The sequence below is a fragment of the Ranitomeya imitator genome, chromosome 7 (assembly GCF_032444005.1).
Source record: "Ranitomeya imitator isolate aRanImi1 chromosome 7, aRanImi1.pri, whole genome shotgun sequence".
Lineage (NCBI taxonomy): Eukaryota > Metazoa > Chordata > Amphibia > Anura > Dendrobatidae > Ranitomeya > Ranitomeya imitator.
In genome coordinates, this window is record NC_091288.1 from 140,991,265 (window position 1) to 141,017,983 (window position 26,719).

Here is a 26,719-nt window from a genome sequence, read left to right on the forward strand (position 1 = left end):
TTTCTGTTTACTAAACAGGCACTTAGACCAACTAAGCCAAAGGACAAAAAGGTGTGATACTTTAGAAAGCCTGCTTAGCGAGTCAGATGCATAAAGAGGAGGAATTTCAAAATAAAATCCACTGGTTTTAAGTTGTCATGATTGATGCCATCTTTTTTCCTTTTTGGCCCTTATACAGAAGACATTCTTCATCTCACAATTGCACTATCAGTAAAGACGTAGCCAAGGTAAATTTGAGGTTTCATGCAAGTGAAAATCCCATTTTTAAGATAGGAAGTTTCTTTTTGAGATGATGAAAACAAGGCACTGCTGAGATTCGAACTCAGGATCTCCTGTTTACTAGACAGGCGCTTTAACCAACTAAGCCACAGCACCACAAGCTGGAAAGCCTATGAAATGCAATAGAATCTGGATCGATGACAAGGCCTTGGGTTTTGAAGTTCCATAATTGAATGATCCATCTTCTAGCACAGCTTCAACTTGGTACTTGTTTTTCTTCCAAGTTATGACACAGAATAGGCAGATTGAAGGAATGCCACAGCAGGGCCAAAAGAGTTTGCCCCAATCTAACTGTAAAGAATAGACACTGTAATATCTTCAATGAAAACACACTGACCCGTAAAAATAATCATTACATCTTTTCTCCTTAGCGCATGCGCACCATGTAGACGAGGTGGCCGAGTGGTTAAGGCGATGGACTGCTAATCCATTGTGCTCTGCATGCATGGGTTCGAATCCCATCCTCGTCGGTTTATTCTGCTTGTTTCATGTTGTATTGTTTTGTTTTCATTTCTAGCCAAAGCGGTAGATACGTCAAGCTTGAAAGTTTATCTTCCTTTTTAAGAAAGCTGCTATCAAACTTTGCAGAGTTAGAAGTGTAATTCCACTGGTTTTATTTTGAAATGCTTGATGCCATCCTTTATTCTCTAAAGAAAGTTATATCGTCTAATTCCTTTTTAAGCGTTTCGACAGCAGAGATTTTTTTTCTCTCAACTGCACTATGTTTTGACTGTGGTAAAGACTTGTTTAATGTCATACAAGAACAAAAGTCCACCTTTTTTTGGCTAAAATGACCCAAACTGAGATGAAGAAAGAAAACCACTGCTGACGTTCGAAATCAAGATTTTCTGTTTACTAAACAGGCACTTAGACCAACTAAGCCAAAGGACAAAAAGGTGTGATACTTTAGAAAGCCTGCTTAGCGAGTCAGATGCATAAAGAGGAGGAATTTCAAAATAAAATCCACTGGTTTTAAGTTGTCATGATTGATGCCATCTTTCTTCCTTTTTGGCCCTTATACAGAAGACATTCTTCATCTCACAATTGCACTATCAGTAAAGACGTAGCCAAGGTAAATTTGAGGTTTCATGCAAGTGAAAATCCCATTTTTAAGATAGGAAGTTTCCTATCAGAAAATCAAGATTTTCTGTTTACTAAACAGGCACTTAGACCAACTAAGCCAAAGGACAAAAAGGTGTGATACTTTAGAAAGCCTGCTTAGCGAGTCAGATGCATAAAGAGGAGGAATTTCAAAATAAAATCCACTGGTTTTAAGTTGTCATGATTGATGCCATCTTTCTTCCTTTTTGGCCCTTATACAGAAGACATTCTTCATCTCACAATTGCACTATCAGTAAAGACGTAGCCAAGGTAAATTTGAGGTTTCATGCAAGTGAAAATCCCATTTTTAAGATAGGAAGTTTCTTTTTGAGATGATGAAAACAAGGCACTGCTGAGATTCGAACTCAGGATCTCCTGTTTACTAGACAGGCGCTTTAACCAACTAAGCCACAGCACCACAAGCTGGAAAGCCTATGAAATGCAATAGAATCTGGATCGATGACAAGGCCTTGGGTTTTGAAGTTCCATAATTGAATGATCCATCTTCTAGCACAGCTTCAACTTGGTACTTGTTTTTCTTCCAAGTTATGACACAGATTGAAGGAATGCCACAGCAGGGCCAAAAGAGTTTGCCCCAATCTAACTGTAAAGAATAGACACTGTAATATCTTCAACGAAAACACACTGACCCGTAAAAATAATCATTACATCTTTTCTCCTTAGCGCATGCGCACCATGTAGACGAGGTGGCCGAGTGGTTAAGGCGATGGACTGCTAATCCATTGTGCTCTGCATGCATGGGTTCGAATCCCATCCTCGTCGGTTTATTCTGCTTGTTTCATGTTGTATTGTCTTGTTTTCATTTCTAGCCAAAGCGGTAGATACGTCAAGCTTGAAAGTTTATCTTCCTTTTTAAGAAAGCTGCTATCAAACTTTGCAGAGTTAGAAGTGTAATTCCACTGGTTTTATTTTGAAATGCTTGATGCCATCCTTTATTCTCTAAAGAAAGTTATATCGTCTAATTCCTTTTTAAGCGTTTCGACAGCAGAGATTTTTTTTCTCTCAACTGCACTATGTTTTGACTGTGGTAAAGACTTGTTTAATGTCATACAAGAACAAAAGTCCACCTTTTTTTGGCTAAAATGACCCAAACTGAGATGAAGAAAGAAAACCACTGCTGACGTTCGAAATCAAGATTTTCTGTTTACTAAACAGGCACTTAGACCAACTAAGCCAAAGGACAAAAAGGTGTGATACTTTAGAAAGCCTGCTTAGCGAGTCAGATGCATAAAGAGGAGGAATTTCAAAATAAAATCCACTGGTTTTAAGTTGTCATGATTGATGCCATCTTTCTTCCTTTTTGGCCCTTATACAGAAGACATTCTTCATCTCACAATTGCACTATCAGTAAAGACGTAGCCAAGGTAAATTTGAGGTTTCATGCAAGTGAAAATCCAATTTTTAAGATAGGAAGTTTCCTATCAGAAAATCAAGATTTTCTGTTTACTAAACAGGCACTTAGACCAACTAAGCCAAAGGACAAAAAGGTGTGATACTTTAGAAAGCCTGCTTAGCGAGTCAGATGCATAAAGAGGAGGAATTTCAAAATAAAATCCACTGGTTTTAAGTTGTCATGATTGATGCCATCTTTCTTCCTTTTTGGCCCTTATACAGAAGACATTCTTCATCTCACAATTGCACTATCAGTAAAGACGTAGCCAATGTAAATTTGAGGTTTCATGCAAGTTAAAATCCCATTTTTAAGATAGGAAGTTTCTTTTTGAGATGATGAAAACAAGGCACTGCTAAGATTCGAACTCAGGATCTCCTGTTTACTAGACAAGCGCTTTAACCAACTAAGGCACAGCACCACAAGCTGGAAAGCCTATGAAATGCAATAGAATCTGGATCGATGACAAGGCCTTGGGTTTTGAAGTTCCATAATTGAATGATCCATCTTCTAGCACAGCTTCAACTTGGTACTTGTTTTTCTTCCAAGTTATGACACAGAATAGGCAGATTGAAGGAATGCCACAGCAGGGCCAAAAGAGTTTGCCCCAATCTAACTGTAAAGAATAGACACTGTAATATCTTCAATGAAAACACACTGACCCGTAAAAATAATCATTACATCTTTTCTCCTTAGCGCATGTGCGCCATGTAGGCGAGGTGGCCGAGTGGTTAAGGCGATGGACTGCTAATCCATTGTGCTCTGCATGCATGGGTTCGAATCCCATCCTCGTCGGTCTATTCTGCTTGTTTCATGTTGTATTGTTTTGTTTTCATTTCTAGCCAAAGCGGTAGATACGTCAAGCTTGAAAGTTTATCTTCCTTTTTAAGAAAGCTGCTATCAAACTTTGCAGAGTTAGAAGTGTAATTCCACTGGTTTTATTTTGAAATGCTTGATGCCATCCTTTATTCTCTAAAGAAAGTTATATCGTCTAATTCCTTTTTAAGCGTTTCGACAGCAGAGATTTTTTTTCTCTCAACTGCACTATGTTTTGACTATGGTAAAGACTTGTTTAATGTCATACAAGAACAAAAGTCCACCTTTTTTTGGCTAAAATGACCCAAACCGAGATGAAGAAAGAAAACCACTGCTGACGTTCGAAATCAAGATTTTCTGTTTACTAAACAGGCGCTTAGACCAACTAAGCCAAAGGACAAAAAGGTGTGATACTTTAAAAAGCCTGCTTAGCGAGTCAGATGCATAAAGAGGAGGAATTTCAAAATAAAATCCACTGGTTTTAAGTTGTCATGCTTGATGCCATCTTTCTTCCTTTTTGGCCCTTATACAGAAGACATTCATCATCTCACAATTGCACTATCAGTAAAGACGTAGCCAAGGTAAATTTGAGGTTTCATGCAAGTTAAAATCCCATTTTTAAGATAGGAAGTTTCTTTTTGAGATGGTGAAAACAAGGCACTGCTAAGATTCGAACTCAGGATCTCCTGTTTACTAGACAGGCGCTTTAACCAACTAAGCCACAGCACCACAAGCTGGAAAGCCTATGAAATCTAGGGAAGATGTAAGCACCGATCAAACCTTTCAAGTGGTTAACTTAACAAGACAACATTGAGTTGAGTTTCATTCCATGCACACAGAAACGTGGAACAGGATTTCATTCTCAGTCATGACAATTAAGAAACCAAGTAAATTATGAATAGCATTCATTCAACGACATTGACAATTTGCAGAATGCAATAGAATCTGGATCGATGACAAGGCCTTGGGTTTTGAAGTTCCATAATTGAATGATCCATCTTCTAGCACAGCTTCAATTTGGTACTTGTTTTTCTTCCAAGTTATGACACAGAATAGGCAGATTGAAGGAATGCCACAGCAGGGCCAAAAGAGTTTGCCCCAATCTAACTGTAAAGAATAGACACTGTAATATCTTCAACGAAAACAAACTGACCCGTAAAAATAATCATTACATCTTTTCTCCTTAGCGCATGTTCGCCATGTAGACGAGGTGGCCGAGTGGTTAAGGCGATGGACTGCTAATCCATTGTGCTCTGCATGCATGGGTTCGAATCCCATCCGCGTCGGTTTGTTCTGCGTGTTTCATGTTGTATTGTTTTGTTTTCATTTCTAGCCAAAGCGGTAGATACGTCAAGCTTGAAAGTTTATCTTCCTTTTTAAGAAAGCTGCTATCAAACTTTGCAGAGTTAGAAGTGTAATTCCACTGGTTTTATTTTGAAATGCTTGATGCCATCCTTTATTCTCTAAAGAAAGTTATGTCGTCTAATTCCTTTTTAAGCGTTTCGACAGCAGAGATTTTTTTTCTCTCAACTGCACTATGTTTTGACTATGGTAAAGACTTGTTTAATGTCATACAAGAACAAAAGTCCACCTTTTTTTGGCTAAAATGACCCAAACCGAGATGAAGAAAGAAAACCACTGCTGACGTTCGAAATCAAGATTTTCTGTTTACTAAACAGGCGCTTAGACCAACTAAGCCAAAGGACAAAAAGGTGTGATACTTTAAAAAGCCTGCTTAGCGAGTCAGATGCATAAAGAGGAGGAATTTCAAAATAAAATCCACTGGTTTTAAGTTGTCATGCTTGATGCCATCTTTCTTCCTTTTTGGCCCTTATACAGAAGACATTCTTCATCTCACAATTGCACTATCAGTAAAGACGTAGCCAAGGTAAATTTGAGGTTTCATGCAAGTTAAAATCCCATTTTTAAGATAGGGAGTTTCTTTTTGAGATGATGAAAACAAGGCACTGCTAAGATTCGAACTCAGGATCTCCTGTTTACTAGACAAGCGCTTTAACCAACTAAGCCACAGCACCACAAGCTGGAAAGCCTATGAAATGCAATAGAATCTGGATCGATGACAAGGCCTTGGGTTTTGAAGTTCCATAATTGAATGATCCATCTTCTAGCACAGCTTCAACTTGGTACTTGTTTTTCTTCCAAGTTATGACACAGAATAGGCAGATTGAAGGAATGCCACAGCAGGGCCAAAAGAGTTTGCCCCAATCTAACTGTAAAGAATAGACACTGTAATATCTTCAATGAAAACACACTGACCCGTAAAAATAATCATTACATCTTTTCTCCTTAGCGCATGTGCGCCATGTAGACGAGGTGGCCGAGTGGTTAAGGCGATGGACTGCTAATCCATTGTGCTCTGCATGCATGGGTTCGAATCCCATCCTCGTCGGTCTAATCTGCTTGTTTCATGTTGTATTGTTTTGTTTTCATTTCTAGCCAAAGCGGTAGATACGTCAAGCTTGAAAGTTTATCTTCCTTTTTAAGAAAGCTGCTATCAAACTTTGCAGAGTTAGAAGTGTAATTCCACTGGTTTTATTTTGAAATGCTTGATGCCATCCTTTATTCTCTAAAGAAAGTTATATCGTCTAATTCCTTTTTAAGCGTTTCGACAGCAGAGATTTTTTTTCTCTCAACTGCACTATGTTTTGACTATGGTAAAGACTTGTTTAATGTCATACAAGAACAAAAGTCCACCTTTTTTTGGCTAAAATGACCCAAACCGAGATGAAGAAAGAAAACCACTGCTGACGTTCGAAATCAAGATTTTCTGTTTACTAAACAGGCGCTTAGACCAACTAAGCCAAAGGACAAAAAGGTGTGATACTTTAAAAAGCCTGCTTAGCGAGTCAGATGCATAAAGAGGAGGAATTTCAAAATAAAATCCACTGGTTTTAAGTTGTCATGCTTGATGCCATCTTTCTTCCTTTTTGGCCCTTATACAGAAGACATTCTTCATCTCACAATTGCACTATCAGTAAAGACGTAGCCAAGGTAAATTTGAGGTTTCATGCAAGTTAAAATCCCATTTTTAAGATAGGAAGTTTCTTTTTGAGATGATGAAAACAAGGCACTGCTAAGATTCGAACTCAGGATCTCCTGTTTACTAGACAGGCACTTTAACCAACTAAGCCACAGCACCACAAGCTGGAAAGCCTATGAAATCTAGGGAAGATGTAAGCACCGATCAAACCTTTCAAGTGGTTAACTTAACAAGACAACATTGAGTTGAGTTTCATTCCATGCACACAGAAACGTGGAACAGGATTTCATTCTCAGTCATGACAATTAAGCAACCAAGTAAATTATGAATAGCATTCATTCAACGACATTGACAATTTGCAGAATGCAATAGAATCTGGATCGATGACAAGGCCTTGGGTTTTGAAGTTCCATAATTGAATGATCCATCTTCTAGCACAGCTTCAATTTGGTACTTGTTTTTCTTCCAAGTTATGACACAGAATAGGCAGATTGAAGGAATGCCACAGCAGGGCCAAAAGAGTTTGCCCCAATCTAACTGTAAAGAATAGACACTGTAATATCTTCAATGAAAACACACTGACCCGTAAAAATAATCATTACATCTTTTCTCCTTAGCGCATGTGCGCCATGTAGACGAGGTGGCCGAGTGGTTAAGGCGATGGACTGCTAATCCATTGTGCTCTGCATGCATGGGTTCGAATCCCATCCTCGTCGGTCTAATCTGCTTGTTTCATGTTGTATTGTTTTGTTTTCATTTCTAGCCAAAGCGGTAGATACGTCAAGCTTGAAAGTTTATCTTCCTTTTTAAGAAAGCTGCTATCAAACTTTGCAGAGTTAGAAGTGTAATTCCACTGGTTTTATTTTGAAATGCTTGATGCCATCCTTTATTCTCTAAAGAAAGTTATATCGTCTAATTCCTTTTTAAACGTTTCGACAGCAGAGATTTTTTTTCTCTCAACTGCACTATGTTTTGACTATGGTAAAGACTTGTTTAATGTCATACAAGAACAAAAGTCCACCTTTTTTTGGCTAAAATGACCCAAACCGAGATGAAGAAAGAAAACCACTGCTGACGTTCGAAATCAAGATTTTCTGTTTACTAAACAGGCGCTTAGACCAACTAAGCCAAAGGACAAAAAGGTGTGATACTTTAAAAAGCCTGCTTAGCGAGTCAGATGCATAAAGAGGAGGAATTTCAAAATAAAATCCACTGGTTTTAAGTTGTCATGCTTGATGCCATCTTTCTTCCTTTTTGGCCCTTATACAGAAGACATTCTTCATCTCACAATTGCACTATCAGTAAAGACGTAGCCAAGGTAAATTTGAGGTTTCATGCAAGTTAAAATCCCATTTTTAAGATAGGAAGTTTCTTTTTGAGATGGTGAAAACAAGGCACTGCTAAGATTCGAACTCAGGATCTCCTGTTTACTAGACAGGCGCTTTAACCAACTAAGCCACAGCACCACAAGCTGGAAAGCCTATGAAATGCAATAGAATCTGGATCGATGACAAGGCCTTGGGTTTTGAAGTTCCATAATTGAATGATCCATCTTCTAGCACAGCTTCAACTTGGTACTTGTTTTTCTTCCAAGTTATGACACAGAATAGGCAGATTGAAGGAATGCCACAGCAGGGCCAAAAGAGTTTGCCCCAATCTAACTGTAAAGAATAGACACTGTAATATCTTCAACGAAAACACACTGACCCGTAAAAATAATCATTACATCTTTTCTCCTTAGCGCATGCGCACCATGTAGACGAGGTGGCCGAGTGGTTAAGGCGATGGACTGCTAATCCATTGTGCTCTGCATGCATGGGTTCGAATCCCATCCTCGTCGGTTTATTCTGCTTGTTTCATGTTGTATTGTTTTGTTTTCATTTCTAGCCAAAGCGGTAGATACGTCAAGCTTGAAAGTTTATCTTCCTTTTTAAGAAAGCTGCTATCAAACTTTGCAGAGTTAGAAGTGTAATTCCACTGGTTTTATTTTGAAATGCTTGATGCCATCCTTTATTCTCTAAAGAAAGTTATATCGTCTAATTCCTTTTTAAGCGTTTCGACAGCAGAGATTTTTTTTCTCTCAACTGCACTATGTTTTGACTGTGGTAAAGACTTGTTTAATGTCATACAAGAACAAAAGTCCACCTTTTTTTGGCTAAAATGACCCAAACTGAGATGAAGAAAGAAAACCACTGCTGACGTTCGAAATCAAGATTTTCTGTTTACTAAACAGGCACTTAGACCAACTAAGCCAAAGGACAAAAAGGTGTGATACTTTAGAAAGCCTGCTTAGCGAGTCAGATGCATAAAGAGGAGGAATTTCAAAATAAAATCCACTGGTTTTAAGTTGTCATGATTGATGCCATCTTTCTTCCTTTTTGGCCCTTATACAGAAGACATTCTTCATCTCACAATTGCACTATCAGTAAAGACGTAGCCAAGGTAAATTTGAGGTTTCATGCAAGTGAAAATCCCATTTTTAAGATAGGAAGTTTCCTATCAGAAAATCAAGATTTTCTGTTTACTAAACAGGCACTTAGACCAACTAAGCCAAAGGACAAAAAGGTGTGATACTTTAGAAAGCCTGCTTAGCGAGTCAGATGCATAAAGAGGAGGAATTTCAAAATAAAATCCACTGGTTTTAAGTTGTCATGATTGATGCCATCTTTCTTCCTTTTTGGCCCTTATACAGAAGACATTCTTCATCTCACAATTGCACTATCAGTAAAGACGTAGCCAAGGTAAATTTGAGGTTTCATGCAAGTGAAAATCCCATTTTTAAGATAGGAAGTTTCCTATCAGAAAATCAAGATTTTCTGTTTACTAAACAGGCACTTAGACCAACTAAGCCAAAGGACAAAAAGGTGTGATACTTTAGAAAGCCTGCTTAGCGAGTCAGATGCATAAAGAGGAGGAATTTCAAAATAAAATCCACTGGTTTTAAGTTGTCATGATTGATGCCATCTTTCTTCCTTTTTGGCCCTTATACAGAAGACATTCTTCATCTCACAATTGCACTATCAGTAAAGACGTAGCCAAGGTAAATTTGAGGTTTCATGCAAGTGAAAATCCCATTTTTAAGATAGGAAGTTTCCTATCAGAAAATCAAGATTTTCTGTTTACTAAACAGGCACTTAGACCAACTAAGCCAAAGGACAAAAAGGTGTGATACTTTAGAAAGCCTGCTTAGCGAGTCAGATGCATAAAGAGGAGGAATTTCAAAATAAAATCCACTGGTTTTAAGTTGCCATGATTGATGCCATCTTTCTTCCTTTTTGGCCCTTATACAGAAGACATTCTTCATCTCACAATTGCACTATCAGTAAAGACGTAGCCAAGGTAAATTTGAGGTTTCATGCAAGTGAAAATCCCATTTTTAAGATAGGAAGTTTCCTATCAGAAAATCAAGATTTTCTGTTTACTAAACAGGCACTTAGACCAACTAAGCCAAAGGACAAAAAGGTGTGATACTTTAGAAAGCCTGCTTAGCGAGTCAGATGCATAAAGAGGAGGAATTTCAAAATAAAATCCACTGGTTTTAAGTTGTCATGATTGATGCCATCTTTCTTCCTTTTTGGCCCTTATACAGAAGACATTCTTCATCTCACAATTGCACTATCAGTAAAGACGTAGCCAAGGTAAATTTGAGGTTTCATGCAAGTGAAAATCCCATTTTTAAGATAGGAAGTTTCCTATCAGAAAATCAAGATTTTCTGTTTACTAAACAGGCACTTAGACCAACTAAGCCAAAGGACAAAAAGGTGTGATACTTTAGAAAGCCTGCTTAGCGAGTCAGATGCATAAAGAGGAGGAATTTCAAAATAAAATCCACTGGTTTTAAGTTGTCATGATTGATGCCATCTTTCTTCCTTTTTGGCCCTTATACAGAAGACATTCTTCATCTCACAATTGCACTATCAGTAAAGACGTAGCCAAGGTAAATTTGAGGTTTCATGCAAGTGAAAATCCCATTTTTAAGATAGGAAGTTTCCTATCAGAAAATCAAGATTTTCTGTTTACTAAACAGGCACTTAGACCAACTAAGCCAAAGGACAAAAAGGTGTGATACTTTAGAAAGCCTGCTTAGCGAGTCAGATGCATAAAGAGGAGGAATTTCAAAATAAAATCCACTGGTTTTAAGTTGTCATGATTGATGCCATCTTTCTTCCTTTTTGGCCCTTATACAGAAGACATTCTTCATCTCACAATTGCACTATCAGTAAAGACGTAGCCAAGGTAAATTTGAGGTTTCATGCAAGTGAAAATCCCATTTTTAAGATAGGAAGTTTCCTATCAGAAAATCAAGATTTTCTGTTTACTAAACAGGCACTTAGACCAACTAAGCCAAAGGACAAAAAGGTGTGATACTTTAGAAAGCCTGCTTAGCGAGTCAGATGCATAAAGAGGAGGAATTTCAAAATAAAATCCACTGGTTTTAAGTTGTCATGATTGATGCCATCTTTCTTCCTTTTTGGCCCTTATACAGAAGACATTCTTCATCTCACAATTGCACTATCAGTAAAGACGTAGCCAAGGTAAATTTGAGGTTTCATGCAAGTGAAAATCCCATTTTTAAGATAGGAAGTTTCCTATCAGAAAATCAAGATTTTCTGTTTACTAAACAGGCACTTAGACCAACTAAGCCAAAGGACAAAAAGGTGTGATACTTTAGAAAGCCTGCTTAGCGAGTCAGATGCATAAAGAGGAGGAATTTCAAAATAAAATCCACTGGTTTTAAGTTGTCATGATTGATGCCATCTTTCTTCCTTTTTGGCCCTTATACAGAAGACATTCTTCATCTCACAATTGCACTATCAGTAAAGACGTAGCCAAGGTAAATTTGAGGTTTCATGCAAGTGAAAATCCCATTTTTAAGATAGGAAGTTTCTTTTTGAGATGATGAAAACAAGGCACTGCTGAGATTCGAACTCAGGATCTCCTGTTTACTAGACAGGCGCTTTAACCAACTAAGCCACAGCACCACAAGCTGGAAAGCCTATGAAATGCAATAGAATCTGGATCGATGACAAGGCCTTGGGTTTTGAAGTTCCATAATTGAATGATCCATCTTCTAGCACAGCTTCAACTTGGTACTTGTTTTTCTTCCAAGTTATGACACAGAATAGGCAGATTGAAGGAATGCCACAGCAGGGCCAAAAGAGTTTGCCCCAATCTAACTGTAAAGAATAGACACTGTAATATCTTCAACGAAAACACACTGACCCGTAAAAATAATCATTACATCTTTTCTCCTTAGCGCATGCGCACCATGTAGACGAGGTGGCCGAGTGGTTAAGGCGATGGACTGCTAATCCATTGTGCTCTGCATGCATGGGTTCGAATCCCATCCTCGTCGGTTTATTCTGCTTGTTTCATGTTGTATTGTTTTGTTTTCATTTCTAGCCAAAGCGGTAGATACGTCAAGCTTGAAAGTTTATCTTCCTTTTTAAGAAAGCTGCTATCAAACTTTGCAGAGTTAGAAGTGTAATTCCACTGGTTTTATTTTGAAATGCTTGATGCCATCCTTTATTCTCTAAAGAAAGTTATATCGTCTAATTCCTTTTTAAGCGTTTCGACAGCAGAGATTTTTTTTCTCTCAACTGCACTATGTTTTGACTGTGGTAAAGACTTGTTTAATGTCATACAAGAACAAAAGTCCACCTTTTTTTGGCTAAAATGACCCAAACTGAGATGAAGAAAGAAAACCACTGCTGACGTTCGAAATCAAGATTTTCTGTTTACTAAACAGGCACTTAGACCAACTAAGCCAAAGGACAAAAAGGTGTGATACTTTAGAAAGCCTGCTTAGCGAGTCAGATGCATAAAGAGGAGGAATTTCAAAATAAAATCCACTGGTTTTAAGTTGTCATGATTGATGCCATCTTTCTTCCTTTTTGGCCCTTATACAGAAGACATTCTTCATCTCACAATTGCACTATCAGTAAAGACGTAGCCAAGGTAAATTTGAGGTTTCATGCAAGTGAAAATCCCATTTTTAAGATAGGAAGTTTCCTATCAGAAAATCAAGATTTTCTGTTTACTAAACAGGCACTTAGACCAACTAAGCCAAAGGACAAAAAGGTGTGATACTTTAGAAAGCCTGCTTAGCGAGTCAGATGCATAAAGAGGAGGAATTTCAAAATAAAATCCACTGGTTTTAAGTTGTCATGATTGATGCCATCTTTCTTCCTTTTTGGCCCTTATACAGAAGACATTCTTCATCTCACAATTGCACTATCAGTAAAGACGTAGCCAAGGTAAATTTGAGGTTTCATGCAAGTGAAAATCCCATTTTTAAGATAGGAAGTTTCTTTTTGAGATGATGAAAACAAGGCACTGCTGAGATTCGAACTCAGGATCTCCTGTTTACTAGACAGGCGCTTTAACCAACTAAGCCACAGCACCACAAGCTGGAAAGCCTATGAAATGCAATAGAATCTGGATCGATGACAAGGCCTTGGGTTTTGAAGTTCCATAATTGAATGATCCATCTTCTAGCACAGCTTCAACTTGGTACTTGTTTTTCTTCCAAGTTATGACACAGAATAGGCAGATTGAAGGAATGCCACAGCAGGGCCAAAAGAGTTTGCCCCAATCTAACTGTAAAGAATAGACACTGTAATATCTTCAACGAAAACACACTGACCCGTAAAAATAATCATTACATCTTTTCTCCTTAGCGCTTGCGCACCATGTAGACGAGGTGGCCGAGTGGTTAAGGCGATGGACTGCTAATCCATTGTGCTCTGCATGCATGGGTTCGAATCCCATCCTCGTCGGTTTATTCTGCTTGTTTCATGTTGTATTGTTTTGTTTTCATTTCTAGCCAAAGCGGTAGATACGTCAAGCTTGAAAGTTTATCTTCCTTTTTAAGAAAGCTGCTATCAAACTTTGCAGAGTTAGAAGTGTAATTCCACTGGTTTTATTTTGAAATGCTTGATGCCATCCTTTATTCTCTAAAGAAAGTTATATCGTCTAATTCCTTTTTAAGCGTTTCGACAGCAGAGATTTTTTTTCTCTCAACTGCACTATGTTTTGACTGTGGTAAAGACTTGTTTAATATCATACAAGAACAAAAGTCCACCTTTTTTTGGCTAAAATGACCCAAACCGAGATGAAGAAAGAAAACCACTGCTGACGTTCGAAATCAAGATTTTCTGTTTACTAAACAGGCGCTTAGACCAACTAAGCCAAAGGACAAAAAGGTGTGATACTTTAAAAAGCCTGCTTAGCGAGTCAGATGCATAAAGAGGAGGAATTTCAAAATAAAATCCACTGGTTTTAAGTTGTCATGCTTGATGCCATCTTTCTTCCTTTTTGGCCCTTATACAGAAGACATTCTTCATCTCACAATTGCACTATCAGTAAAGACGTAGCCAAGGTAAATTTGAGGTTTCATGCAAGTTAAAATCCCATTTTTAAGATAGGGAGTTTCTTTTTGAGATGATGAAAACAAGGCACTGCTAAGATTCGAACTCAGGATCTCCTGTTTACTAGACAAGCGCTTTAACCAACTAAGCCACAGCACCACAAGCTGGAAAGCCTATGAAATGCAATAGAATCTGGATCGATGACAAGGCCTTGGGTTTTGAAGTTCCATAATTGAATGATCCATCTTCTAGCACAGCTTCAACTTGGTACTTGTTTTTCTTCCAAGTTATGACACAGAATAGGCAGATTGAAGGAATGCCACAGCAGGGCCAAAAGAGTTTGCCCCAATCTAACTGTAAAGAATAGACACTGTAATATCTTCAATGAAAACACACTGACCCGTAAAAATAATCATTACATCTTTTCTCCTTAGCGCATGTGCGCCATGTAGACGAGGTGGCCGAGTGGTTAAGGCGATGGACTGCTAATCCATTGTGCTCTGCATGCATGGGTTCGAATCCCATCCTCGTTGGTCTATTCTGCTTGTTTCATGTTGTATTGTTTTGTTTTCATTTCTAGCCAAAGCGGTAGATACGTCAAGCTTGAAAGTTTATCTTCCTTTTTAAGAAAGCTGCTATCAAACTTTGCAGAGTTAGAAGTGTAATTCCACTGGTTTTATTTTGAAATGCTTGATGCCATCCTTTATTCTCTAAAGAAAGTTATATCGTCTAATTCCTTTTTAAGCGTTTCGACAGCAGAGATTTTTTTTCTCTCAACTGCACTATGTTTTGACTATGGTAAAGACTTGTTTAATGTCATACAAGAACAAAAGTCCACCTTTTTTTGGCTAAAATGACCCAAACCGAGATGAAGAAAGAAAACCACTGCTGACGTTCGAAATCAAGATTTTCTGTTTACTAAACAGGCGCTTAGACCAACTAAGCCAAAGGACAAAAAGGTGTGATACTTTAAAAAGCCTGCTTAGCGAGTCAGATGCATAAAGAGGAGGAATTTCAAAATAAAATCCACTGGTTTTAAGTTGTCATGCTTGATGCCATCTTTCTTCCTTTTTGGCCCTTATACAGAAGACATTCTTCATCTCACAATTGCACTATCAGTAAAGACGTAGCCAAGGTAAATTTGAGGTTTCATGCAAGTGAAAATCCCATTTTTAAGATAGGAAGTTTCTTTTTGAGATGATGAAAACAAGGCACTGCTGAGATTCGAACTCAGGATCTCCTGTTTACTAGACAGGCGCTTTAACCAACTAAGCCACAGCACCACAAGCTGGAAAGCCTATGAAATGCAATAGAATCTGGATCGATGACAAGGCCTTGGGTTTTGAAGTTCCATAATTGAATGATCCATCTTCTAGCACAGCTTCAACTTGGTACTTGTTTTTCTTCCAAGTTATGACACAGAATAGGCAGATTGAAGGAATGCCACAGCAGGGCCAAAAGAGTTTGCCCCAATCTAACTGTAAAGAATAGACACTGTAATATCTTCAACGAAAACACACTGACCCGTAAAAATAATCATTACATCTTTTCTCCTTAGCGCATGCGCACCATGTAGACGAGGTGGCCGAGTGGTTAAGGCGATGGACTGCTAATCCATTGTGCTCTGCATGCATGGGTTCGAATCCCATCCTCGTCGGTTTATTCTGCTTGTTTCATGTTGTATTGTTTTGTTTTCATTTCTAGCCAAAGTGGTAGATACGTCAAGCTTGAAAGTTTATCTTCCTTTTTAAGAAAGCTGCTATCAAACTTTGCAGAGTTAGAAGTGTAATTCCACTGGTTTTATTTTGAAATGCTTGATGCCATCCTTTATTCTCTAAAGAAAGTTATATCGTCTAATTCCTTTTTAAGCGTTTCGACAGCAGAGATTTTTTTTCTATCAACTGCACTATGTTTTGACTGTGGTAAAGACTTGTTTAATGTCATACAAGAACAAAAGTCCACCTTTTTTTGGCTAAAATGACCCAAACTGAGATGAAGAAAGAAAACCACTGCTGACGTTCGAAATCAAGATTTTCTGTTTACTAAACAGGCACTTAGACCAACTAAGCCAAAGGACAAAAAGGTGTGATACTTTAGAAAGCCTGCTTAGCGAGTCAGATGCATAAAGAGGAGGAATTTCAAAATAAAATCCACTGGTTTTAAGTTGTCATGATTGATGCCATCTTTCTTCCTTTTTGGCCCTTATACAGAAGACATTCTTCATCTCACAATTGCACTATCAGTAAAGACGTAGCCAAGGTAAATTTGAGGTTTCATGCAAGTGAAAATCCCATTTTTAAGATAGGAAGTTTCCTATCAGAAAATCAAGATTTTCTGTTTACTAAACAGGCACTTAGACCAACTAAGCCAAAGGACAAAAAGGTGTGATACTTTAGAAAGCCTGCTTAGCGAGTCAGATGCATAAAGAGGAGGAATTTCAAAATAAAATCCACTGGTTTTAAGTTGTCATGATTGATGCCATCTTTCTTCCTTTTTGGCCCTTATACAGAAGACATTCTTCATCTCACAATTGCACTATCAGTAAAGACGTAGCCAAGGTAAATTTGAGGTTTCATGCAAGTTAAAATCCCATTTTTAAGATAGGGAGTTTCTTTTTGAGATGATGAAAACAAGGCACTGCTAAGATTCGAACTCAGGATCTCCTGTTTACTAGACAAGCGCTTTAACCAACTAAGCCACAGCACCACAAGCTGGAAAGCCTATGAAATGCAATAGAATCTGGATCGATGACAAGGCCTTGGGTTTTGAAGTTCCATAATTGAATGATCCATCTTCTAGCACAGCTTCAACTTGGTACTTGTTTTTCTTCCAAGTTATGACACAGAATAGGCAGATTGAAGGAATGCCACAGCAGGGCCAAAAGAGTTTGCCCCAATCTAACTGTAAAGAATAGACACTGTAATATCTTCAATGAAAACACACTGACCCGTAAAAATAATCATTACATCTTTTCTCCTTAGCGCATGTGCGCCATGTAGACGAGGTGGCCGAGTGGTTAAGGCGATGGACTGCTAATCCATTGTGCTCTGCATGCATGGGTTCGAATCCCATCCTCGTTGGTCTATTCTGCTTGTTTCATGTTGTATTGTTTTGTTTTCATTTCTAGCCAAAGCGGTAGATACGTCAAGCTTGAAAGTTTATCTTCCTTTTTAAGAAAGCTGCTATCAAACTTTGCAGAGTTAGAAGTGTAATTCCACTGGTTTTATTTTGAAATGCTTGATGCCATCCTTTATTCTCTAAAGAAAGTTATATCGTCTAATTCCTTTTTAAGCGTTTCGACAGCAGAGATTTTTTTTCTCTCAACTGCACTATGTTTTGACTATGGTAAAGACTTGTTTAATGTCATACAAGAACAAAAGTCCACCTTTTTTTGGCTAAAATGACCCAAACCGAGATGAAGAAAGAAAACCACTGCTGACGTTCGAAATCAAGATTTTCTGTTTACTAAACAGGCGCTTAGACCAACTAAGCCAAAGGACAAAAAGGTGTGATACTTTAAAAAGCCTGCTTAGCGAGTCAGATGCATAAAGAGGAGGAATTTCAAAATAAAATCCACTGGTTTTAAGTTGTCATGCTTGATGCCATCTTTCTTCCTTTTTGGCCCTTATACAGAAGACATTCTTCATCTCACAATTGCACTATCAGTAAAGACGTAGCCAAGGTAAATTTGAGGTTTCATGCAAGTGAAAATCCCATTTTTAAGATAGGAAGTTTCTTTTTGAGATGATGAAAACAAGGCACTGCTGAGATTCGAACTCAGGATCTCCTGTTTACTAGACAGGCGCTTTAACCAACTAAGCCACAGCACCACAAGCTGGAAAGCCTATGAAATGCAATAGAATCTGGATCGATGACAAGGCCTTGGGTTTTGAAGTTCCATAATTGAATGATCCATCTTCTAGCACAGCTTCAACTTGGTACTTGTTTTTCTTCCAAGTTATGACACAGAATAGGCAGATTGAAGGAATGCCACAGCAGGGCCAAAAGAGTTTGCCCCAATCTAACTGTAAAGAATAGACACTGTAATATCTTCAACGAAAACACACTGACCCGTAAAAATAATCATTACATCTTTTCTCCTTAGCGCATGCGCACCATGTAGACGAGGTGGCCGAGTGGTTAAGGCGATGGACTGCTAATCCATTGTGCTCTGCATGCATGGGTTCGAATCCCATCCTCGTCGGTTTATTCTGCTTGTTTCATGTTGTATTGTTTTGTTTTCATTTCTAGCCAAAGTGGTAGATACGTCAAGCTTGAAAGTTTATCTTCCTTTTTAAGAAAGCTGCTATCAAACTTTGCAGGGTTAGAAGTGTAATTCCACTGGTTTTATTTTGAAATGCTTGATGCCATCCTTTATTCTCTAAAGAAAGTTATATCGTCTAATTCCTTTTTAAGCGTTTCGACAGCAGAGATTTTTTTTCTCTCAACTGCACTATGTTTTGACTGTGGTAAAGACTTGTTTAATGTCATACAAGAACAAAAGTCCACCTTTTTTTGGCTAAAATGACCCAAACTGAGATGAAGAAAGAAAACCACTGCTGACGTTCGAAATCAAGATTTTCTGTTTACTAAACAGGCACTTAGACCAACTAAGCCAAAGGACAAAAAGGTGTGATACTTTAGAAAGCCTGCTTAGCGAGTCAGATGCATAAAGAGGAGGAATTTCAAAATAAAATCCACTGGTTTTAAGTTGTCATGATTGATGCCATCTTTCTTCCTTTTTGGCCCTTATACAGAAGACATTCTTCATCTCACAATTGCACTATCAGTAAAGACGTAGCCAAGGTAAATTTGAGGTTTCATGCAAGTGAAAATCCCATTTTTAAGATAGGAAGTTTCCTATCAGAAAATCAAGATTTTCTGTTTACTAAACAGGCACTTAGACCAACTAAGCCAAAGGACAAAAAGGTGTGATACTTTAGAAAGCCTGCTTAGCGAGTCAGATGCATAAAGAGGAGGAATTTCAAAATAAAATCCACTGGTTTTAAGTTGTCATGATTGATGCCATCTTTCTTCCTTTTTGGCCCTTATACAGAAGACATTCTTCATCTCACAATTGCACTATCAGTAAAGACGTAGCCAAGGTAAATTTGAGGTTTCATGCAAGTGAAAATCCCATTTTTAAGATAGGAAGTTTCTTTTTGAGATGATGAAAACAAGGCACTGCTGAGATTCGAACTCAGGATCTCCTGTTTACTAGACAGGCGCTTTAACCAACTAAGCCACAGCACCACAAGCTGGAAAGCCTATGAAATGCAATAGAATCTGGATCGATGACAAGGCCTTGGGTTTTGAAGTTCCATAATTGAATGATCCATCTTCTAGCACAGCTTCAACTTGGTACTTGTTTTTCTTCCAAGTTATGACACAGAATAGGCAGATTGAAGGAATGCCACAGCAGGGCCAAAAGAGTTTGCCCCAATCTAACTGTAAAGAATAGACACTGTAATATCTTCAACGAAAACACACTGACCCGTAAAAATAATCATTACATCTTTTCTCCTTAGCGCATGCGCACCATGTAGACGAGGTGGCCGAGTGGTTAAGGCGATGGACTGCTAATCCATTGTGCTCTGCATGCATGGGTTCGAATCCCATCCTCGTCGGTTTATTCTGCTTGTTTCATGTTGTATTGTTTTGTTTTCATTTCTAGCCAAAGTGGTAGATACGTCAAGCTTGAAAGTTTATCTTCCTTTTTAAGAAAGCTGCTATCAAACTTTGCAGAGTTAGAAGTGTAATTCCACTGGTTTTATTTTGAAATGCTTGATGCCATCCTTTATTCTCTAAAGAAAGTTATATCGTCTAATTCCTTTTTAAGCGTTTCGACAGCAGAGATTTTTTTTCTCTCAACTGCACTATGTTTTGACTGTGGTAAAGACTTGTTTAATGTCATACAAGAACAAAAGTCCACCTTTTTTTGGCTAAAATGACCCAAACTGAGATGAAGAAAGAAAACCACTGCTGACGTTCGAAATCAAGATTTTCTGTTTACTAAACAGGCACTTAGACCAACTAAGCCAAAGGACAAAAAGGTGTGATACTTTAGAAAGCCTGCTTAGCGAGTCAGATGCATAAAGAGGAGGAATTTCAAAATAAAATCCACTGGTTTTAAGTTGTCATGATTGATGCCATCTTTCTTCCTTTTTGGCCCTTATACAGAAGACATTCTTCATCTCACAATTGCACTATCAGTAAAGACGTAGCCAAGGTAAATTTGAGGTTTCATGCAAGTGAAAATCCCATTTTTAAGATAGGAAGTTTCCTATCAGAAAATCAAGATTTTCTGTTTACTAAACAGGCACTTAGACCAACTAAGCCAAAGGACAAAAAGGTGTGATACTTTAGAAAGCCTGCTTAGCGAGTCAGATGCATAAAGAGGAGGAATTTCAAAATAAAATCCACTGGTTTTAAGTTGTCATGATTGATGCCATCTTTCTTCCTTTTTGGCCCTTATACAGAAGACATTCTTCATCTCACAATTGCACTATCAGTAAAGACGTAGCCAAGGTAAATTTGAGGTTTCATGCAAGTGAAAATCCCATTTTTAAGATAGGAAGTTTCTTTTTGAGATGATGAAAACAAGGCACTGCTGAGATTCGAACTCAGGATCTCCTGTTTACTAGACAGGCGCTTTAACCAACTAAGCCACAGCACCACAAGCTGGAAAGCCTATGAAATGCAATAGAATCTGGATCGATGACAAGGCCTTGGGTTTTGAAGTTCCATAATTGAATGATCCATCTTCTAGCACAGCTTCAACTTGGTACTTGTTTTTCTTCCAAGTTATGACACAGAATAGGCAGATTGAAGGAATGCCACAGCAGGGCCAAAAGAGTTTGCCCCAATCTAACTGTAAAGAATAGACACTGTAATATCTTCAACGAAAACACACTGACCCGTAAAAATAATCATTACATCTTTTCTCCTTAGCGCATGCGCACCATGTAGACGAGGTGGCCGAGTGGTTAAGGCGATGGACTGCTAATCCATTGTGCTCTGCATGCATGGGTTCGAATCCCATCCTCGTCGGTTTATTCTGCTTGTTTCATGTTGTATTGTTTTGTTTTCATTTCTAGCCAAAGTGGTAGATACGTCAAGCTTGAAAGTTTATCTTCCTTTTTAAGAAAGCTGCTATCAAACTTTGCAGAGTTAGAAGTGTAATTCCACTGGTTTTATTTTGAAATGCTTGATGCCATCCTTTATTCTCTAAAGAAAGTTATATCGTCTAATTCCTTTTTAAGCGTTTCGACAGCAGAGATTTTTTTTCTCTCAACTGCACTATGTTTTGACTGTGGTAAAGACTTGTTTAATGTCATACAAGAACAAAAGTCCACCTTTTTTTGGCTAAAATGACCCAAACTGAGATGAAGAAAGAAAACCACTGCTGAAGTTCGAAATCAAGATTTTCTGTTTACTAAACAGGCACTTAGACCAACTAAGCCAAAGGACAAAAAGGTGTGATACTTTAGAAAGCCTGCTTAGCGAGTCAGATGCATAAAGAGGAGGAATTTCAAAATAAAATCCACTGGTTTTAAGTTGTCATGATTGATGCCATCTTTCTTCCTTTTTGGCCCTTATACAGAAGACATTCTTCATCTCACAATTGCACTATCAGTAAAGACGTAGCCAAGGTAAATTTGAGGTTTCATGCAAGTGAAAATCCCATTTTTAAGATAGGAAGTTTCCTATCAGAAAATCAAGATTTTCTGTTTACTAAACAGGCACTTAGACCAACTAAGCCAAAGGACAAAAAGGTGTGATACTTTAGAAAGCCTGCTTAGCGAGTCAGATGCATAAAGAGGAGGAATTTCAAAATAAAATCCACTGGTTTTAAGTTGTCATGATTGATGCCATCTTTCTTCCTTTTTGGCCCTTATACAGAAGACATTCTTCATCTCACAATTGCACTATCAGTAAAGACGTAGCCAAGGTAAATTTGAGGTTTCATGCAAGTGAAAATCCCATTTTTAAGATAGGAAGTTTCTTTTTGAGATGATGAAAACAAGGCACTGCTGAGATTCGAACTCAGGATCTCCTGTTTACTAGACAGGCGCTTTAACCAACTAAGCCACAGCACCACAAGCTGGAAAGCCTATGAAATGCAATAGAATCTGGATCGATGACAAGGCCTTGGGTTTTGAAGTTCCATAATTGAATGATCCATCTTCTAGCACAGCTTCAACTTGGTACTTGTTTTTCTTCCAAGTTATGACACAGAATAGGCAGATTGAAGGAATGCCACAGCAGGGCCAAAAGAGTTTGCCCCAATCTAACTGTAAAGAATAGACACTGTAATATCTTCAACGAAAACACACTGACCCGTAAAAATAATCATTACATCTTTTCTCCTTAGCGCATGCGCACCATGTAGACGAGGTGGCCGAGTGGTTAAGGCGATGGACTGCTAATCCATTGTTCTCTGCATGCATGGGTTCGAATCCCATCCTCGTCGGTTTATTCTGCTTGTTTCATGTTGTATTGTTTTGTTTTCATTTCTAGCCAAAGCGGTAGATACGTCAAGCTTGAAAGTTTATCTTCCTTTTTAAGAAAGCTGCTATCAAACTTTGCAGAGTTAGAAGTGTAATTCCACTGGTTTTATTTTGAAATGCTTGATGCCATCCTTTATTCTCTAAAGAAAGTTATATCGTCTAATTCCTTTTTAAGCGTTTCGACAGCAGAGATTTTTTTTCTCTCAACTGCACTATGTTTTGACTGTGGTAAAGACTTGTTTAATGTCATACAAGAACAAAAGTCCACCTTTTTTTGGCTAAAATGACCCAAACTGAGATGAAGAAAGAAAACCACTGCTGACGTTCGAAATCAAGATTTTCTGTTTACTAAACAGGCACTTAGACCAACTAAGCCAAAGGACAAAAAGGTGTGATACTTTAGAAAGCCTGCTTAGCGAGTCAGATGCATAAAGAGGAGGAATTTCAAAATAAAATCCACTGGTTTTAAGTTGTCATGATTGATGCCATCTTTCTTCCTTTTTGGCCCTTATACAGAAGACATTCTTCATCTCACAATTGCACTATCAGTAAAGACGTAGCCAAGGTAAATTTGAGGTTTCATGCAAGTGAAAATCCCATTTTTAAGATAGGAAGTTTCCTATCAGAAAATCAAGATTTTCTGTTTACTAAACAGGCACTTAGACCAACTAAGCCAAAGGACAAAAAGGTGTGATACTTTAGAAAGCCTGCTTAGCGAGTCAGATGCATAAAGAGGAGGAATTTCAAAATAAAATCCACTGGTTTTAAGTTGTCATGATTGATGCCATCTTTCTTCCTTTTTGGCCCTTATACAGAAGACATTCTTCATCTCACAATTGCACTATCAGTAAAGACGTAGCCAAGGTAAATTTGAGGTTTCATGCAAGTTAAAATCCCATTTTTAAGATAGGAAGTTTCCTATCAGAAAATCAAGATTTTCTGTTTACTAAACAGGCACTTAGACCAACTAAGCCAAAGGACAAAAAGGTGTGATACTTTAGAAAGCCTGCTTAGCGAGTCAGATGCATAAAGAGGAGGAATTTCAAAATAAAATCCACTGGTTTTAAGTTGTCATGATTGATGCCATCTTTCTTCCTTTTTGGCCCTTATACAGAAGACATTCTTCATCTCACAATTGCACTATCAGTAAAGACGTAGCCAAGGTAAATTTGAGGTTTCATGCAAGTGAAAATCCCATTTTTAAGATAGGAAGTTTCTTTTTGAGATGATGAAAACAAGGCACTGCTGAGATTCGAACTCAGGATCTCCTGTTTACTAGACAGGCGCTTTAACCAACTAAGCCACAGCACCACAAGCTGGAAAGCCTATGAAATGCAATAGAATCTGGATCGATGACAAGGCCTTGGGTTTTGAAGTTCCATAATTGAATGATCCATCTTCTAGCACAGCTTCAACTTGGTACTTGTTTTTCTTCCAAGTTATGACACAGAATAGGCAGATTGAAGGAATGCCACAGCAGGGCCAAAAGAGTTTGCCCCAATCTAACTGTAAAGAATAGACACTGTAATATCTTCAACGAAAACACACTGACCCGTAAAAATAATCATTACATCTTTTCTCCTTAGCGCATGCGCACCATGTAGACGAGGTGGCCGAGTGGTTAAGGCGATGGACTGCTAATCCATTGTTCTCTGCATGCATGGGTTCGAATCCCATCCTCGTCGGTTTATTCTGCTTGTTTCATGTTGTATTGTTTTGTTTTCATTTCTAGCCAAAGCGGTAGATACGTCAAGCTTGAAAGTTTATCTTCCTTTTTAAGAAAGCTGCTATCAAACTTTGCAGAGTTAGAAGTGTAATTCCACTGGTTTTATTTTGAAATGCTTGATGCCATCCTTTATTCTCTAAAGAAAGTTATATCGTCTAATTCCTTTTTAAGCGTTTCGACAGCAGAGATTTTTTTTCTCTCAACTGCACTATGTTTTGACTGTGGTAAAGACTTGTTTAATGTCATACAAGAACAAAAGTCCACCTTTTTTTGGCTAAAATGACCCAAACTGAGATGAAGAAAGAAAACCACTGCTGACGTTCGAAATCAAGATTTTCTGTTTACTAAACAGGCACTTAGACCAACTAAGCCAAAGGACAAAAAGGTGTGATACTTTAGAAAGCCTGCTTAGCGAGTCAGATGCATAAAGAGGAGGAATTTCAAAATAAAATCCACTGGTTTTAAGTTGTCATGATTGATGCCATCTTTCTTCCTTTTTGGCCCTTATACAGAAGACATTCTTCATCTCACAATTGCACTATCAGTAAAGACGTAGCCAAGGTAAATTTGAGGTTTCATGCAAGTGAAAATCCCATTTTTAAGATAGGAAGTTTCTTTTTGAGATGATGAAAACAAGGCACTGCTGAGATTCGAACTCAGGATCTCCTGTTTACTAGACAGGCGCTTTAACCAACTAAGCCACAGCACCACAAGCTGGAAAGCCTATGAAATGCAATAGAATCTGGATCGATGACAAGGCCTTGGGTTTTGAAGTTCCATAATTGAATGATCCATCTTCTAGCACAGCTTCAACTTGGTACTTGTTTTTCTTCCAAGTTATGACACAGAATAGGCAGATTGAAGGAATGCCACAGCAGGGCCAAAAGAGTTTGCCCCAATCTAACTGTAAAGAATAGACACTGTAATATCTTCAACGAAAACACACTGACCCGTAAAAATAATCATTACATCTTTTCTCCTTAGCGCATGCGCACCATGTAGACGAGGTGGCCGAGTGGTTAAGGCGATGGACTGCTAATCCATTGTGCTCTGCATGCATGGGTTCGAATCCCATCCTCGTCGGTTTATTCTGCTTGTTTCATGTTGTATTGTTTTGTTTTCATTTCTAGCCAAAGCGGTAGATACGTCAAGCTTGAAAGTTTATCTTCCTTTTTAAGAAAGCTGCTATCAAACTTTGCAGAGTTAGAAGTGTAATTCCACTGGTTTTATTTTGAAATGCTTGATGCCATCCTTTATTCTCTAAAGAAAGTTATATCGTCTAATTCCTTTTTAAGCGTTTCGACAGCAGAGATTTTTTTTCTCTCAACTGCACTATGTTTTGACTGTGGTAAAGACTTGTTTAATGTCATACAAGAACAAAAGTCCACCTTTTTTTGGCTAAAATGACCCAAACTGAGATGAAGAAAGAAAACCACTGCTGAAGTTCGAAATCAAGATTTTCTGTTTACTAAACAGGCACTTAGACCAACTAAGCCAAAGGACAAAAAGGTGTGATACTTTAGAAAGCCTGCTTAGCGAGTCAGATGCATAAAGAGGAGGAATTTCAAAATAAAATCCACTGGTTTTAAGTTGTCATGATTGATGCCATCTTTCTTCCTTTTTGGCCCTTATACAGAAGACATTCTTCATCTCACAATTGCACTATCAGTAAAGACGTAGCCAAGGTAAATTTGAGGTTTCATGCAAGTGAAAATCCCATTTTTAAGATAGGAAGTTTCCTATCAGAAAATCAAGATTTTCTGTTTACTAAACAGGCACTTAGACCAACTAAGCCAAAGGACAAAAAGGTGTGATACTTTAGAAAGCCTGCTTAGCGAGTCAGATGCATAAAGAGGAGGAATTTCAAAATAAAATCCACTGGTTTTAAGTTGTCATGATTGATGCCATCTTTCTTCCTTTTTGGCCCTTATACAGAAGACATTCTTCATCTCACAATTGCACTATCAGTAAAGACGTAGCCAAGGTAAATTTGAGGTTTCATGCAAGTGAAAATCCCATTTTTAAGATAGGAAGTTTCCTATCAGAAAATCAAGATTTTCTGTTTACTAAACAGGCACTTAGACCAACTAAGCCAAAGGACAAAAAGGTGTGATACTTTAGAAAGCCTGCTTAGCGAGTCAGATGCATAAAGAGGAGGAATTTCAAAATAAAATCCACTGGTTTTAAGTTGTCATGATTGATGCCATCTTTCTTCCTTTTTGGCCCTTATACAGAAGACATTCTTCATCTCACAATTGCACTATCAGTAAAGACGTAGCCAAGGTAAATTTGAGGTTTCATGCAAGTGAAAATCCCATTTTTAAGATAGGAAGTTTCCTATCAGAAAATCAAGATTTTCTGTTTACTAAACAGGCACTTAGACCAACTAAGCCAAAGGACAAAAAGGTGTGATACTTTAGAAAGCCTGCTTAGCGAGTCAGATGCATAAAGAGGAGGAATTTCAAAATAAAATCCACTGGTTTTAAGTTGTCATGATTGATGCCA

At 38.1% G+C, this 26,719-nt stretch overlaps 24 non-coding genes across 24 annotated transcripts; 13 read left to right on the top strand and 11 right to left on the bottom strand.

Moving 5' to 3' along the window:
• Nucleotides 1-301: 301 nt before the first annotated feature.
• On the bottom strand, nt 302-375 carry TRNAT-AGU (transfer RNA threonine (anticodon AGU)). Its single transcript has one exon. It is a non-coding gene; the product is annotated as a tRNA-Thr (tRNA).
• A 292-nt stretch (nt 376-667) lies between these two features.
• TRNAS-GCU (transfer RNA serine (anticodon GCU)) lies at nt 668-749 on the top strand. Its single transcript has one exon. It is a non-coding gene; the product is annotated as a tRNA-Ser (tRNA).
• Nucleotides 750-1,724: 975 nt separating this feature from the next.
• On the bottom strand, nt 1,725-1,798 carry TRNAT-AGU (transfer RNA threonine (anticodon AGU)). The gene has a single exon. It is a non-coding gene; the product is annotated as a tRNA-Thr (tRNA).
• A 283-nt stretch (nt 1,799-2,081) lies between these two features.
• On the top strand, nt 2,082-2,163 carry TRNAS-GCU (transfer RNA serine (anticodon GCU)). The gene has a single exon. It is a non-coding gene; the product is annotated as a tRNA-Ser (tRNA).
• A 1,341-nt stretch (nt 2,164-3,504) lies between these two features.
• On the top strand, nt 3,505-3,586 carry TRNAS-GCU (transfer RNA serine (anticodon GCU)). The gene has a single exon. It is a non-coding gene; the product is annotated as a tRNA-Ser (tRNA).
• Nucleotides 3,587-5,935: 2,349 nt separating this feature from the next.
• Nucleotides 5,936-6,017, top strand: TRNAS-GCU (transfer RNA serine (anticodon GCU)). Its single transcript has one exon. It is a non-coding gene; the product is annotated as a tRNA-Ser (tRNA).
• Nucleotides 6,018-7,242: 1,225 nt separating this feature from the next.
• On the top strand, nt 7,243-7,324 carry TRNAS-GCU (transfer RNA serine (anticodon GCU)). Its single transcript has one exon. It is a non-coding gene; the product is annotated as a tRNA-Ser (tRNA).
• Nucleotides 7,325-8,366: 1,042 nt separating this feature from the next.
• On the top strand, nt 8,367-8,448 carry TRNAS-GCU (transfer RNA serine (anticodon GCU)). The gene has a single exon. It is a non-coding gene; the product is annotated as a tRNA-Ser (tRNA).
• Nucleotides 8,449-11,516: 3,068 nt separating this feature from the next.
• TRNAT-AGU (transfer RNA threonine (anticodon AGU)) lies at nt 11,517-11,590 on the bottom strand. Its single transcript has one exon. It is a non-coding gene; the product is annotated as a tRNA-Thr (tRNA).
• Nucleotides 11,591-11,882: 292 nt separating this feature from the next.
• TRNAS-GCU (transfer RNA serine (anticodon GCU)) lies at nt 11,883-11,964 on the top strand. The gene has a single exon. It is a non-coding gene; the product is annotated as a tRNA-Ser (tRNA).
• A 975-nt stretch (nt 11,965-12,939) lies between these two features.
• On the bottom strand, nt 12,940-13,013 carry TRNAT-AGU (transfer RNA threonine (anticodon AGU)). Its single transcript has one exon. It is a non-coding gene; the product is annotated as a tRNA-Thr (tRNA).
• A 292-nt stretch (nt 13,014-13,305) lies between these two features.
• TRNAS-GCU (transfer RNA serine (anticodon GCU)) lies at nt 13,306-13,387 on the top strand. The gene has a single exon. It is a non-coding gene; the product is annotated as a tRNA-Ser (tRNA).
• A 1,800-nt stretch (nt 13,388-15,187) lies between these two features.
• On the bottom strand, nt 15,188-15,261 carry TRNAT-AGU (transfer RNA threonine (anticodon AGU)). The gene has a single exon. It is a non-coding gene; the product is annotated as a tRNA-Thr (tRNA).
• A 292-nt stretch (nt 15,262-15,553) lies between these two features.
• On the top strand, nt 15,554-15,635 carry TRNAS-GCU (transfer RNA serine (anticodon GCU)). Its single transcript has one exon. It is a non-coding gene; the product is annotated as a tRNA-Ser (tRNA).
• A 2,099-nt stretch (nt 15,636-17,734) lies between these two features.
• On the bottom strand, nt 17,735-17,808 carry TRNAT-AGU (transfer RNA threonine (anticodon AGU)). The gene has a single exon. It is a non-coding gene; the product is annotated as a tRNA-Thr (tRNA).
• Nucleotides 17,809-18,100: 292 nt separating this feature from the next.
• On the top strand, nt 18,101-18,182 carry TRNAS-GCU (transfer RNA serine (anticodon GCU)). Its single transcript has one exon. It is a non-coding gene; the product is annotated as a tRNA-Ser (tRNA).
• Nucleotides 18,183-19,157: 975 nt separating this feature from the next.
• TRNAT-AGU (transfer RNA threonine (anticodon AGU)) lies at nt 19,158-19,231 on the bottom strand. Its single transcript has one exon. It is a non-coding gene; the product is annotated as a tRNA-Thr (tRNA).
• A 292-nt stretch (nt 19,232-19,523) lies between these two features.
• On the top strand, nt 19,524-19,605 carry TRNAS-GCU (transfer RNA serine (anticodon GCU)). The gene has a single exon. It is a non-coding gene; the product is annotated as a tRNA-Ser (tRNA).
• A 975-nt stretch (nt 19,606-20,580) lies between these two features.
• On the bottom strand, nt 20,581-20,654 carry TRNAT-AGU (transfer RNA threonine (anticodon AGU)). The gene has a single exon. It is a non-coding gene; the product is annotated as a tRNA-Thr (tRNA).
• A 292-nt stretch (nt 20,655-20,946) lies between these two features.
• Nucleotides 20,947-21,028, top strand: TRNAS-GCU (transfer RNA serine (anticodon GCU)). The gene has a single exon. It is a non-coding gene; the product is annotated as a tRNA-Ser (tRNA).
• Nucleotides 21,029-22,003: 975 nt separating this feature from the next.
• Nucleotides 22,004-22,077, bottom strand: TRNAT-AGU (transfer RNA threonine (anticodon AGU)). Its single transcript has one exon. It is a non-coding gene; the product is annotated as a tRNA-Thr (tRNA).
• Nucleotides 22,078-23,725: 1,648 nt separating this feature from the next.
• On the bottom strand, nt 23,726-23,799 carry TRNAT-AGU (transfer RNA threonine (anticodon AGU)). The gene has a single exon. It is a non-coding gene; the product is annotated as a tRNA-Thr (tRNA).
• A 1,050-nt stretch (nt 23,800-24,849) lies between these two features.
• On the bottom strand, nt 24,850-24,923 carry TRNAT-AGU (transfer RNA threonine (anticodon AGU)). The gene has a single exon. It is a non-coding gene; the product is annotated as a tRNA-Thr (tRNA).
• A 292-nt stretch (nt 24,924-25,215) lies between these two features.
• TRNAS-GCU (transfer RNA serine (anticodon GCU)) lies at nt 25,216-25,297 on the top strand. The gene has a single exon. It is a non-coding gene; the product is annotated as a tRNA-Ser (tRNA).
• Nucleotides 25,298-26,719: the final 1,422 nt, after the last annotated feature.